A 12,078-nucleotide genomic window follows, 5' to 3' on the forward strand; every position below is an offset into this window, starting at 1 on the left:
ATTTATATTGTTCTTCCAAGTGGTATTTATTCAACAAAGCTCAATAGCCATTCTGGTACAAGTGGAATATCCTCCCTCCCAACGCCTAAGAAACCAGCTCTGCGCCTGTGCCAGTAGCTGGGTATTGTCAGTTTTGTGAACCAATTGACTGGTTCTTTAGACCAAAGCAGCTGGTAATAACCCAGTGCCATTCTTGTTCAAGCAATTGAATTCCCTGAACTCACATGCCCATCTGTTGCCATGGTGCCCATGGCTGTAATATGGACTAGGCCAGTGGATAAGCTGTACTGGCTGGAGAAATGGAAAAAAAAAGGGGGGGAGGGGGAACATGGTCCCAGTTCCCAGCCTTCACTTATCCTGCCCAGGTGGATGCAGGCAGGCTTGAGCCGAGAGAGATTTTGTTTACTAGAGGCATATTAGTCTACCCGGGTTGCCATAACAACAAGCCACAGACAGGATGTTTTAAACAATAGAAATATATTTCCTCCCAGTTCTGAAGGCTAGACATCCAAGATCAAGGTGTCGCCCAACTTGGTTTCTTCAGAGGCCTCTTTCTTTGGCTTGCGGATGGCCATATTCACTCTGTCTTCATCTAGTCTCTGTGTTGTCTGTGTCCTAATCTCCTCTTTTTTAAGGACATCAGTCACACTGGATTAGGATCCACAGTAATGACCCCATTTTAACTTAATTGCCTCTTTAAAAGCCCTAGCTCCAAATGCAGTCGTATTCTGAGGTACCAGGGGTTAGGATTTCAACACATGAATTTGGGAGGACACAATTCAGCCAGTAACAAGGAACCTGCAGAGAATCAGAGAGGAACAATCAGAATCGAACGATCACTGCCACAGTCCAAACCATGAGGGCTCACGTCAGCAGTTCCTCCCGTGCCTGGGGTTTGGGGCGGGCATGCTAATCAACCCCAGGGAAGGACAAGCGTCACCGAGATGGTGAGGACCCCGGCAGAGATGCCTAAGTGGTGCCGAGGAACAGAAATGGGGACTGGCCCCAGTCTCCCAGGCTTGAGACATCTAAGGCCTGCATGTCTTCTACCTTTCCCCCCACATAGGTCAGGATGCAAGGAGGCATCCTGTCTTGCTTTTCTCCCTCTGACTTGTACCTTGAAGCTGTCCCTTCTCTTCCACACTGCCCTGGTACACAGCGTCTCCCTCCTTCACAGGGACTGTGGTCACAGCCTATCACACACAGCCTCATAGCCTCCAGCCTCCGCCCTTCCCCAGTCCTCTCAGCTGCCCACAGGCTCTTTAATGTGAAGGTTGGACAGTACTTGCCTGCTTGCTTACCTTCCCCATTGCCTACAGGATGATTAGCATTCCTTAGCATGGCACATGAGAACATACTTCCAAACCTTCAGTGGCTCCCCAGTGCCTCCAGAGTAATAGAATTAACTTGCAGGGCTCATTTCAACCTGGTCAGCCCTATCCCTGCACCCTGACTGCTTAACGTCCCCCTGCCTCCAAGCCCCACCCCCAGAGGTTCTAGCACCTAAGTCTTCCCTCAGGGGCTCCACACCTGCCCTGTTTGAGGAACTTTCCTGACCCCAGGTTTCAAAGTCAAGGTCTAATTTAAATGCCACTTTTCTGTGAAGCCTTCCCCACTGCTATTCCCAGCTCTCAAGGAGAATTGCTCTCGCCCTACTCTGTAATCCTATCACTTGATACACTGCTGTGTCTGCTTAACATCTTGAATTGTTTCATTTTCTTAAGTTTGTCTCTTTAATAAAAGAACTTTCTCTCTCCATCTCCGTATCTCCACACTACACACAGCCCCACACGTAGTAGGTGTTCAATAGACAGGTGCTAGGTGAGTGCATAGATGAAGTCATGGGGGTCTCTTCATAACCTTGTTGGTGGTCCGTGCTGTGAGATTGTCTGGTTGTCTGATGATGTCCTTTTCCAATTTGAGTAAGAACTCTTCTTTGATCGTGTCCATTACCAACCCGTGTACAGCAGCACGTCTGTCCTCTGTGGGCCGTCACCAGTCTGGAACAGTCAGCAAAAGTGCTGTAAAGTGCAGTGTAATTATGTTAAAATTAGACATGTGAAAATAGAGCTGGAGATAGAAGCTAGAAACACCGCTTGCCTCAAGAGTCTTTGCACCTCATCTGTGTGATAGGGGACCTGTAAGGAGAACCACCTCATGCGGAGGCCAAGCACGGCAACTTCACTGTCTGAGCTCTGGCCCGAGTAGAACACATCGTAGATACTTGGCAAAGCAAATTCCCTTATTCGTGTTATTCCTCCTGCAACCTCCCAAGAATAAGATGCAGAAAAATATTCTGACAGTGGTCAAAGCAGAAAAGATACAAATATTTGCCCAGCAAAGCTGGAAGAGACCTAAGGGGGGACACAAATCTGGCCCAATATTTTTCCAACAGTTATCTTAGCCACAGAACATTTTATTCAAACAAAATCTCAAATAAGGAAGCCTAATGTGTAAAACAGATGCGAAAAACTGGGTTAAACTGCAGTGGGAGAAGCAAGACAGGCCCTATTCCATGACTCTCCCCGCTGGACACCTCTGTGGAATGAACCGCTGAGGACGCAGTAGAATCTCTAAAATCAAGACTAGCATTCCTAATCTAGTTGCCCAACCTTAGAGACCAATATTCATTTATCTATTCCTTCATCTATTCATTTGTTCATTCATTCATTCATTCATTCATTCATATTCTCTCTGTGTCTCCTTCTATCTCTCTTTCTCCCTTTCTCCAAACATTTATTATGCTTCTACTACAAGGCAAACACTAAGGTAAAATTAAGTAAGACCCAATACTTGCCATAAGGAAACCTTATTGTCTAAATGGGGAGAGAAACTTATATACAAACATTTGCTGTAAATCTGAGAAATATTTTTAGAGCTCAGGGCTGTGCAGGTGACACTAAGGTAACCAAGAAAGGAGATGGTAATTGATTTTCCAGCCCATGATCAAAATAAGGACGCCTGAATGCCCAAGCCAGTGCTATCTGTTCCCCACTGCACTGCTGCTACAGGAATAATGGAGAAGCTTTTCTGCTAAGAGCCTCCACCCACACCTCCCAGCTCCCTTACTCCCGGTGGTGCTGAGGGCACAGAGCAGGCAGGCCTGGGAGGTGAGGGAGGGCAGGGGGAGGAAATCTCCACATCGCTCATGACCTACAGCTGCTGCCCCACAATGAGAAGAGATCTTTAAATGATGTTGTCACTCATGAGTAAACCTTAGGAAAGCCCAGGCTTTCATTCACCAGAAATGAACTGAGCCCATTGGTAGAGGAAGAGCGCTCCCCCGCCCTTCATATTTTAGTGGATGGACGGGCTGTGGAAAGATCCAGGCCTCCGCACTCAGTAGCCACATCTCCAGGCCCCATTTGAGCCTCTCCCAGAGCCTGAGTCCCGGGACAGTGACTCATCCTGCAGTTTGATGTGTTTGCTCTTTCTGCTCTAGTGAACCAAAGGTTTTGAGGTTGAGAGAGATGACTCGATAGGTCATTTTTTACTGAGTCTTCTCTGACTTGGGAGCCTGGAGAGGACATGGACTTAGTCCCTTGCCATGGTTTCCTCAGTGCCCTGCTTGTGTTTGAGTTTGGCCAACTCAAGCCAGAGATAATACCCACTTTCAATGAGAGCCCCTGAAAACTTCTGAAATATATAATTAGTGTGTACTAGCAAATAGCCCTTGTTACATTACTTTGACTGAAAGAAGTTTCGAAAGGCAGGGAACTAATTAATGTGTAGAGTAAGGGTGCATTCTGAACCAGGCACTGAGCTTGGTGCCTGGCTCCCCAGATTATTATGTTGGCAATTATTGTGATATTATTTGTCATTCTCTCTCTCTCTCTCTCTCTCTCTCTCTCTCTCTCTCTCTCTCTCTCTCTCTCCTTCCTTTCCTCCCTCCCTCCTTCTGATCCAAAAGCTTCAGGAGGGCAAGGACTGTGCCTGTCTTGTGCCCTGCCATAGCCCAGCTCCTAACACAACGCTGGCACATAGTAGGGCACACAGTAAATATGCTCTATGTTCTTCACAAATGATCTTATATGATCTTCTGATGAGCTTGTGGACTTGACATTATTAACCCATTTTACAGATTCATAAATTGAGGTTCTGAGAAGTTGAGGGACTTGTTTAAGGCCACACAGCCAGTCATTAACTAAGACAGAATTACCCAGGGCTTTCCAACTGAGTGCTTGTTTATACTTGCACCTGAAGGCACTCCCCTCCCCCCTTTTTTAAATAGTAAAACAGAAAAGAGAAGGAATCCTTTTGCCCAGTGCTCATGAACAACTCTTGTTCTGCCTTCTTTCTAAATGAGAGAGGCAGGTTACTCTCTCATCATTATTAACGTTCTGTCCTACAATGCTTGCTAACACAAATGGTGAATGGTGGCCTTTTCTACTGTCTTTATTTTGGGGGGCTGTGATTCTGATTATAAGAATAAAAACATTTGTGGAAAAGGAAGAGGTGTAAACTGGAGTAGTCATGGGGAGCCTTATTCCAGGGCTAAGATTTGAGTTAGGCCTTGCAGATGATTAATATTTATCCAAAACATTGAGGCTGAACTCTGTAGGGACAGTGTGAGCCAAAGCATGGAGGGGACAGTGAGGGCAAAGAGAACCACTTGTCTAGAACAGTCAGGGAATGCCTTGGCCCCTCTTCAAAGCCTGCAGAACTCCCTGAGCCACGAGGCTCCTCAGCGGGACTCCGTGACCAGGGTCCACCTGCCCAAGCCTCTGGCCTGTCACCCACCACTGCTCTGCCCAGAAGCCTCACTGAAGCAAACTGCACTGGCTTTGAGCAACATGTTCCCTGGCCTCTGTGTCTTTCTGCATCAGGTCCTGCTACCTGGAATCCCTTGCCCATCGACAGAACTACTGGATGTCGGCTCAGATATGGCCTCCTTTGCAAAACCTTCCTGTCCACCTCCTTTGTAACCTCAAGCAATTAGCCCCTTTCTTCACACTCCCGACTCCTCCCTTACTTGCATCTATTTCTCCATTAAACTTTCATGTATGTACACCCTTGCCCCTGTCCCAGCCTTCCATTCTCACCTCACATCCCACTTGGATTTCAGGAATAACGACCTTTCCTTATACTTTCAATCCCTTCTGGACAGTCTCTCCATCTCCATCTATTAACTAAATCCTACCTCGTCATAAGTTGACTGCTTCTTCCAAACCCTTCTAATGTTTCTGTTTACACTCTTCAACCCTCCAAGTCAGGACATAGGTAGGTATCCTTTTACTCCCCAAGGCCCCTTTAGAACACTCCCATAAAGTCTGCATCTCTGCCACTTTTCTAAGAGGTGTGCTATTTAGAGATACTGACCTTTTCTCCTTTTCATCACTATCATTTACCACCTTTCATTCATTGAGGACTTTGGCCCAGCTATAGACATTCTCCACCCCAATCCTGTCATCATCTCGGATGACTTCAATATCAATATGGCTGGCTCCTCCAACATCCTGGCCTCTCCCAGCTGGAATACTTCCCTCTGCATTCTCCCTCAGCTACTCCCAGAGTCACACCCTGGACCTTGGCATCGTGTGGAATTCCTCTATGTGAATCATAGAAATCACAGAATCATAGAAATCAGTGATTCTAACACACTCTGACCAGAGATGCTGCTTGGTCAGCTGTGTCCTACCCATCCATTTCCCTACTCCAGACATCGCTCCCATCCACAAACCTAATCCAATCCAGCTTGGATTCCATGGTCCATCATTCCCACTCTTCCTGACAGTAACCTCAACTTTTTGCTCCTGTATCTTTGTATTGAATTATTTCGAAAAAGTTACAACCCTGAATAAACCCAGGATTTGCTTTCTCCAAGCAGCCAAGCCATGTTGGAGGATAATATGGGGAGAGAAAAAGGTGTACAACTGCACGTTTTATGATCATCAACCCTCAACTGGAGCTCCTGTCAGTGCCCAGAAACCTCGTATGTTTTTCCAATCACCTTGCTCTCACACTCCCCCATAACTCCCTTTCAAATGTCTCTTCTCTGACCTCTCTGGCCCTCACTCCCAGCAGATAATTTCCCTGTCAAGCTTGTACACACAGCACCTCCAAGTGTTCATTGCTCCTTCCCTCCTGTTACAGAGAGATGGCCTCCTCCGTCTATCACCAGCCCCTCCACCTGAGCTCTGGCTCCCGTTGTCTCCCTTCTTAAGGAATTGGTCTATCAGCATTTAAACATGCTCAAGTCTGTCCACCTTAAACCACTCCCCTTTTGTAGCCAAACTTCTTAGAAGAATTTTGTGCATTTGCTGTTTCTAACCTCCTGCTTTCTCTTCAGACCACTCTGGTCTCACTGAGGCAGACATCACTGGCTGACAGGGACCCTCCACTTTGCTGAACCCAGTGGACAGTTTTCAGTCCTAGTGGTACTTGACCTTTCAGAAAAATTCAGCAGTGGTGACCACTCCTTCCTTCCGGAAACATTATACTCCTTGGCCATCTCGTGACAACCCATTTTCTGGTTCTCCTTCCATTTCTCAGCTGTCCCTTCTCATTCTCCTCCACCAGCTTATCCTCCTTTATCTAGTCTCCAAATGCTGGAGTTTCTCAGAGCTCAGACCTAGACTCTCTCCTCACTCTAAACCAGTGGTTCTCAACCTTCCTAATGCCGCGACCCTTTAATACAGTTCCTCATGTTGTGGTGACCCCAATCTCATTGTTACAAATTGAACATAATTAAAGCATAGTGATTAATCACAAAAACAATATGTAATTATATATGTGTTTTCCGATGGCCTTAGGCAACCCCTGTGAAAGGGTCGTTCGACCCCCAAAGGGGTCGAGACCCACAGGTTGAGAACCGCTGCTCTAAACTTTCCCCATAGAGCTCTAGTTACCACGTACTTGCTAACATCTTTCAAATTCATTCTCTGGCCCTCTCTGGAAGACCCAGACTTACAGATATCCAACTGCCTACTGACATCTCCAGGTGGATGTCTCAAAGGCCATCAAACTCAATGTGAATAAAGTACAACCTGAGATGCAGTTCTCTCATTGCACCCCCTGCCCACAAAATTCTGGTCCCCATTGTGTAGTGTCCCATCTCAGTGATGCCATTACAGTCACCCATCCAGTTATAATGACGGTGACCCTTGACCGCTCTCTCTCTCACTGAACCCCCAGTCTCATACATCACCAGGTTCTGTGCTTATCTCCTCCATATATCTCTTATCCTTCTACTTATCTCCACCTTCACTCCACCATCCTAGACCAAGCTGCCAGTACTTTTACCTGGAAAATAAGGTACATATTGCAGGAAACTCCTAATGTATCAGCACATTCTTACTGCCCTCCAAACATTCTTCTCACTGTAGTCAAAGTGATCTTTTGAAGCAAACCAACCAACCAACCAACCAACAAACAAAACCACACACAACGTGAATTATGTTCCTACCGTTTAAAACCTTTCAGTGGGTTCCCATCGCCCTGAGGCTGAAACCTAAGTCCTTAGCAAAGTCACCCACACACTGCCCAATCTTGGGCCTGCCTATGCTCCTTCCCCTTTCTGAGCCTTTAAACGTGCCATTTCTTCTGCACTTAGCAGTGCTTCTCTGCTCAACTCTACCCTGGCACTTGGCCTAATTAACTCTATTTATCTTTCCTATCTCACCTTAAATGTTGCTTCCTTAAGGAAGGCTCTCCTAATCACCCTCCCCCCCAAAGGAAACCACATCAGGGCTCCCAGTTCCTTCCATGCTCTCATAGCATCCTCTGCGGAGCATTTCTTATCATGAAATAATTACTTAGATAATTATTTAATAATTGTCTTTCCTACTGGAATGTGAACAACTTTTTTTCACAGCTATAGCCCCACTACCTTGCACATTACCTTGCACAAAGGTTAGTGCTCAACAAAATTTTGTCAAATGAATGGCATTACCTTGTTTTGTAATGTTGCTTGAATGACAAATAATTTCATTTTATAGCATCTGTGTTCATTGCCCCTAGAGCAGTGGTTCTCAACCTTCTGGCCCTTTAAATACATTTCCTCATGTTGTGATCCAACCATAAAATTATTTTCGTTGCTACTTCATAACTGTAGTGTTGCTACTGTTATGAATCGTAATGTAAATATCTGATATGCAGGATGGTCTTAGGCGACCCCTGTGAAAGGGTCGTTTGACCGCCAAAGGGGTTGCGACCCACAGGTTGAGAACCGCTGCCCTAGAGGAATATGAGACAGGCTTTTTTCATGTCTCTTTCACTTGCACCTAGAATTAATTATGCATGTCACACCATACTGCTAGTTAAATGAGTGAATGAATGAATGACTAGATTGAGAAAGTAGGGTAGGCCAGATGGTGGACAGCTCAACAGAGACAACTGAGAAAAAAATTCTATGGTCCTTATCTTCAAGCCTCTGGTTTGCATTAACTTTCAGCCATAAAAATGCTTCAGAGATTTGTTCCCTATAAAAAGCCAGTCTCTGATCTCAACTTCTAACCAAGGTTTAACTGCTCCTAAAGCCCAGCTACTTAACTTGAAGCTTCTGTCCTACCTCCCCCTGCACCACTTACTATGGAAAATAACGGAGGAATCCCTTTCAGTCTCGATGGGATCTCTTCTTGTCTCCTTGATAGGCATGCAGCTGATTCTCTGTTACACACTCACCCAGCGCCAGGACACTCATCAGGGTTTCCACGAGGGACAGAGAGAGACCTCACTACCACAGTGTATGATGATTGGTACCATCACTGCACTTTGGTGGTATGCAGTCTTCATATTTTAAGGCAATAACATGAATAGATAATTATATTAAATCTATGAAATTAAATAATATTAAATAGCAGTATTTTCCCTTCCTGTCATTGCTGCTCATTTAACAAGATATATCTTTACTAATAAGTCACCCACCCTCCTTAGGAAATTCTGCTAACTGAATGTCTATTGAGACATTTCCCAAAGACAAGATACTCATCTTTACTCCTGAATGTGTGTGTCATGGATTGGAGTTTGGGCACAACTTCTGTCTCCCCGGTGATGCAGTTCCTCTGCATCACCAGGAGTGCAGCCGGGAAGCGCTGGCTCTGCGGCAGGCAGCATTCACAGGTAGAGGCCTAGAACTGGAATTTTAAGCCAGCAACCCTGGTGCTCCCGGTGTACACTGGATTTTGAGAATCAGGGTACTTACATGTAAGTTTAAGTCAGTGACCTTTTCCCCCTTCAGTGCACTGGAGTGATCGGCAGACAGGCACAGAAGGGGGTTCTCGGCAGAGGAGCCAGCACCTGCACACTCCGAGGCGCGAGCACACCTGCTTCCCTGGGAATGGTAAAGGCATTTGCTGTGTTGAAGGCTACCCAGGGAGGTTGGCAGGAGATGAAGCCCAAAGTGATGTACAGCTTATGAAAAGCCTTGGAGGCTCTGAGAAAGCTGTTATATGTTGGGAAGTGCAATGATCAAATTTGGTTTTTGGAAAATGTCCATCTGGCAGAGGTTTTAAAAGGTGTGTTGCAGGGGCAGGACGATGAGAGTGTGGGGAGGGAGTGGGTAAGACTAGAGTCCAGCTGTGGCAGGACCATTAGTGTATCAGCAGACCAGGGAGGATGTTGGTATTGAAGAGAACAGAACGATGAGAATGAGGAAAATGGATAACAAAGGAAGAAATTAGAATTATTGAGGAACTGGAAAATCACAGCCATGACTGCATGTATGGGTTGAGTTGTAAGGTATCTGGGAGCCTCTTAAGTTCCTCCTGGGCTAATGGGTGGTACAATTAGCCCAGGGAGGGAGGTTTGGCACCGGAGATGAATTTGGTTTGGGGCATGTGGTGGTTTCACAGGCCTATGAAACATGTAGATGGGGGTGCCCAGGGAGCAGATAGATAATATGCATCTGGGATTAAAATGATTCTGGGGACATCATGCAAAGCATTGCTCTTGCTTGCCACCAACTTACCACCCAAACTGCTTTATTTAATATAACAGCAGCTGGCATTTAGTTAGTGAGTCCTTACTAAGAGTCAGACACTCTGTTACACACAACACACATGAGTAGGTACTATTGTCATCTGGTTTTATAGAGGAAGAACCTGAAACTTGAAAAGTAATGTGTCCCGAGTCAGAGCTGGGAGTCACACTGGCAGTCTGCCTCCATCACTCAATCATTACCCTATGCTACAGTGTTTCTGAAAATATTTGAACCACAACCTTCAGATGAAAGTACACCTTACATCACAAGACACTATACATAGGTACACATTTCATGTATGCGCACACACTCACACAGGCAATTTAGCAACAGTTTAGCAAAACAATGCTCACCCTTAGGAATGTGAGGCAGCCTGATATTCTCTACTCAAGTCTATTCGTTTTTTTTAAATATTGGTTGCTCCCTATTAAATTGATTTCACTGCCAGAGTTTAATTGGGTTTGACACACACTGCTGTGTTTTATTCTCCTGGACAGAGTATTTCATTTCTGCTCCCAGCCCCTGCTGTTTCCTCAGCTTTGGGGAGAGAACACCGGATGCTTCTCCAAAATTCCTTCTGGAGAAGGTGAAAGGCTGGGTGAGTGGGATAAGGCCAGCCAGGAAACACTCCCTTCGGTAGACTGATCATATCTTGTCTTTGATGTGGCTGAAGAAGATGTTTGGAGGATGTTCAAAATCACAACCAAGAAAGCAATGCAAAACAGTGCGTGCAAAATAGTGATTATGAGTATGGGCTTCAGCGGCACGCAGACCTGGGTTCATATTCTAGCTCTACAACTTATTAACTGTGTAATCTTGGGCCAATATTTGACTTCAGAGGGATGTTGTGGAAGGATAAAATTAAAATATTGTGTTGGTTCATTCAGCACCTACCACAAGCCTGCTTCTTAGTAGACACTAAAGAAATAGTATTCATGTCTTTATTAATTTAATGTAAGTTATAAAATATAGACTAATCTACAAATTGACTGTTCATCTGTAAAAGAAAAAGTTTTCAGACTATTCAATAATGACCCAATCAATCAACCACTGATATAGCTAATCAATATTAATTTTAAAAGAGCTTGGTAGCTAGATGTCACTAAATACAGGCTTTGGCGTAGAGTTGTTTATTTTGAGACATTTGGAGGAGAGGTCACCCTGCAGGTCTCTGTGAATGTCAACATCACTTACTTCAAGGTAGACAGGATCAATCTAGAATAGCCAAGAGTGCAGGAATTCCAGTGGCCCTTCAGAAAATTGTCAACAGAAAAGAACTATTTGATTAAGAACATGTAGTTCTGACACGTATAGACCTCAGAGCTAATCATGTTTATGAAATGAGAAGATTTTTAGAAGACTCCCAAATTCATTAAATGCCAGAATTAGATTCTATCTCAGGAGGGAATAAAGAAACAAGCTAAATAAATTAAGCACTGGTAAAGAGAAAAGCTCACATGGTTTGAGGTTCTCTACATTTCCTTTCCGTTTCTTTTAATATAAATCTAATTTTAAAATGCAAATATAGTTCAAAAATACATTCCTAGTACTTGAACTTTTAATATTCAGTCTAGCCCCCTATGAGTTTCCTTCATTAGTTTTAGATTTGCATTAGGTCCCCATTAACGGTTAAAATTTATTGGACACTTACCCTTAAGTTTTAAGTAAGTGGTGTCCCAACTGTGATTACCAAGGAAGATGAATAGAATGGACTGAGGATAGACATTAGAGAGGGAGGATGGATAACAGAGGATGAGAAAGTCTAAGGACACTCTAGGCTTCTGAGTCTCTCAGAAGCACGAGGTTCTTGAATCCTTGTGTCCACTGGTAAGGACCAGTCCCAGCTGTCTGTGTTCACTAAGTGCCTTTGATGTGCCAGCCACAATCTGGGCACACCATGCAGGGGGTTTCAGTTCTCATGACAACCTTTCGAAACGGTATTACACTCTTCATTCCATTGATGAGGAAATCGAGGATCAGAGAAGTTAAGGAAGTTGTCCAGCACCACACAGCTGATGAGGGCAGAGCCACAATTTGAATTTAGATCTCCCTCCTTCATGGCCTGATCTACCTCCTCCATGGCCTCTCATGGGCAAACCTGAACTCCAGCAAAAATATCATTGGTGTTATTTTGCTGGGCACCCCAGCCTGCCAGGCAC

General features: G+C 44.9%; 1 protein-coding gene and 1 long non-coding RNA gene across 3 annotated transcripts in view; one reads left to right on the plus strand and one right to left on the minus strand.

The window, feature by feature from the left end:
• Positions 1 to 12,078, plus strand: part of ME3 (malic enzyme 3) — a 169,681-nt gene that overhangs the window by 55,689 nt on the left and 101,914 nt on the right. The gene's annotated exons all lie outside the window — the stretch shown is intronic.
• On the minus strand, positions 462 to 2,214 carry LOC111826853. Its single transcript, XR_002830283.1, has 2 exons — positions 1,861 to 2,214; positions 462 to 798 (listed from the first exon to the last, which is right to left on the minus strand). It is a non-coding gene; the product is annotated as an uncharacterized LOC111826853 (long non-coding RNA).

Source organism: Myotis lucifugus, unplaced genomic scaffold (genome assembly GCF_000147115.1).
Source record: "Myotis lucifugus unplaced genomic scaffold, Myoluc2.0 scaffold_106, whole genome shotgun sequence".
In the NCBI taxonomy this organism is placed as follows: Eukaryota; Metazoa; Chordata; class Mammalia; order Chiroptera; family Vespertilionidae; genus Myotis; species Myotis lucifugus.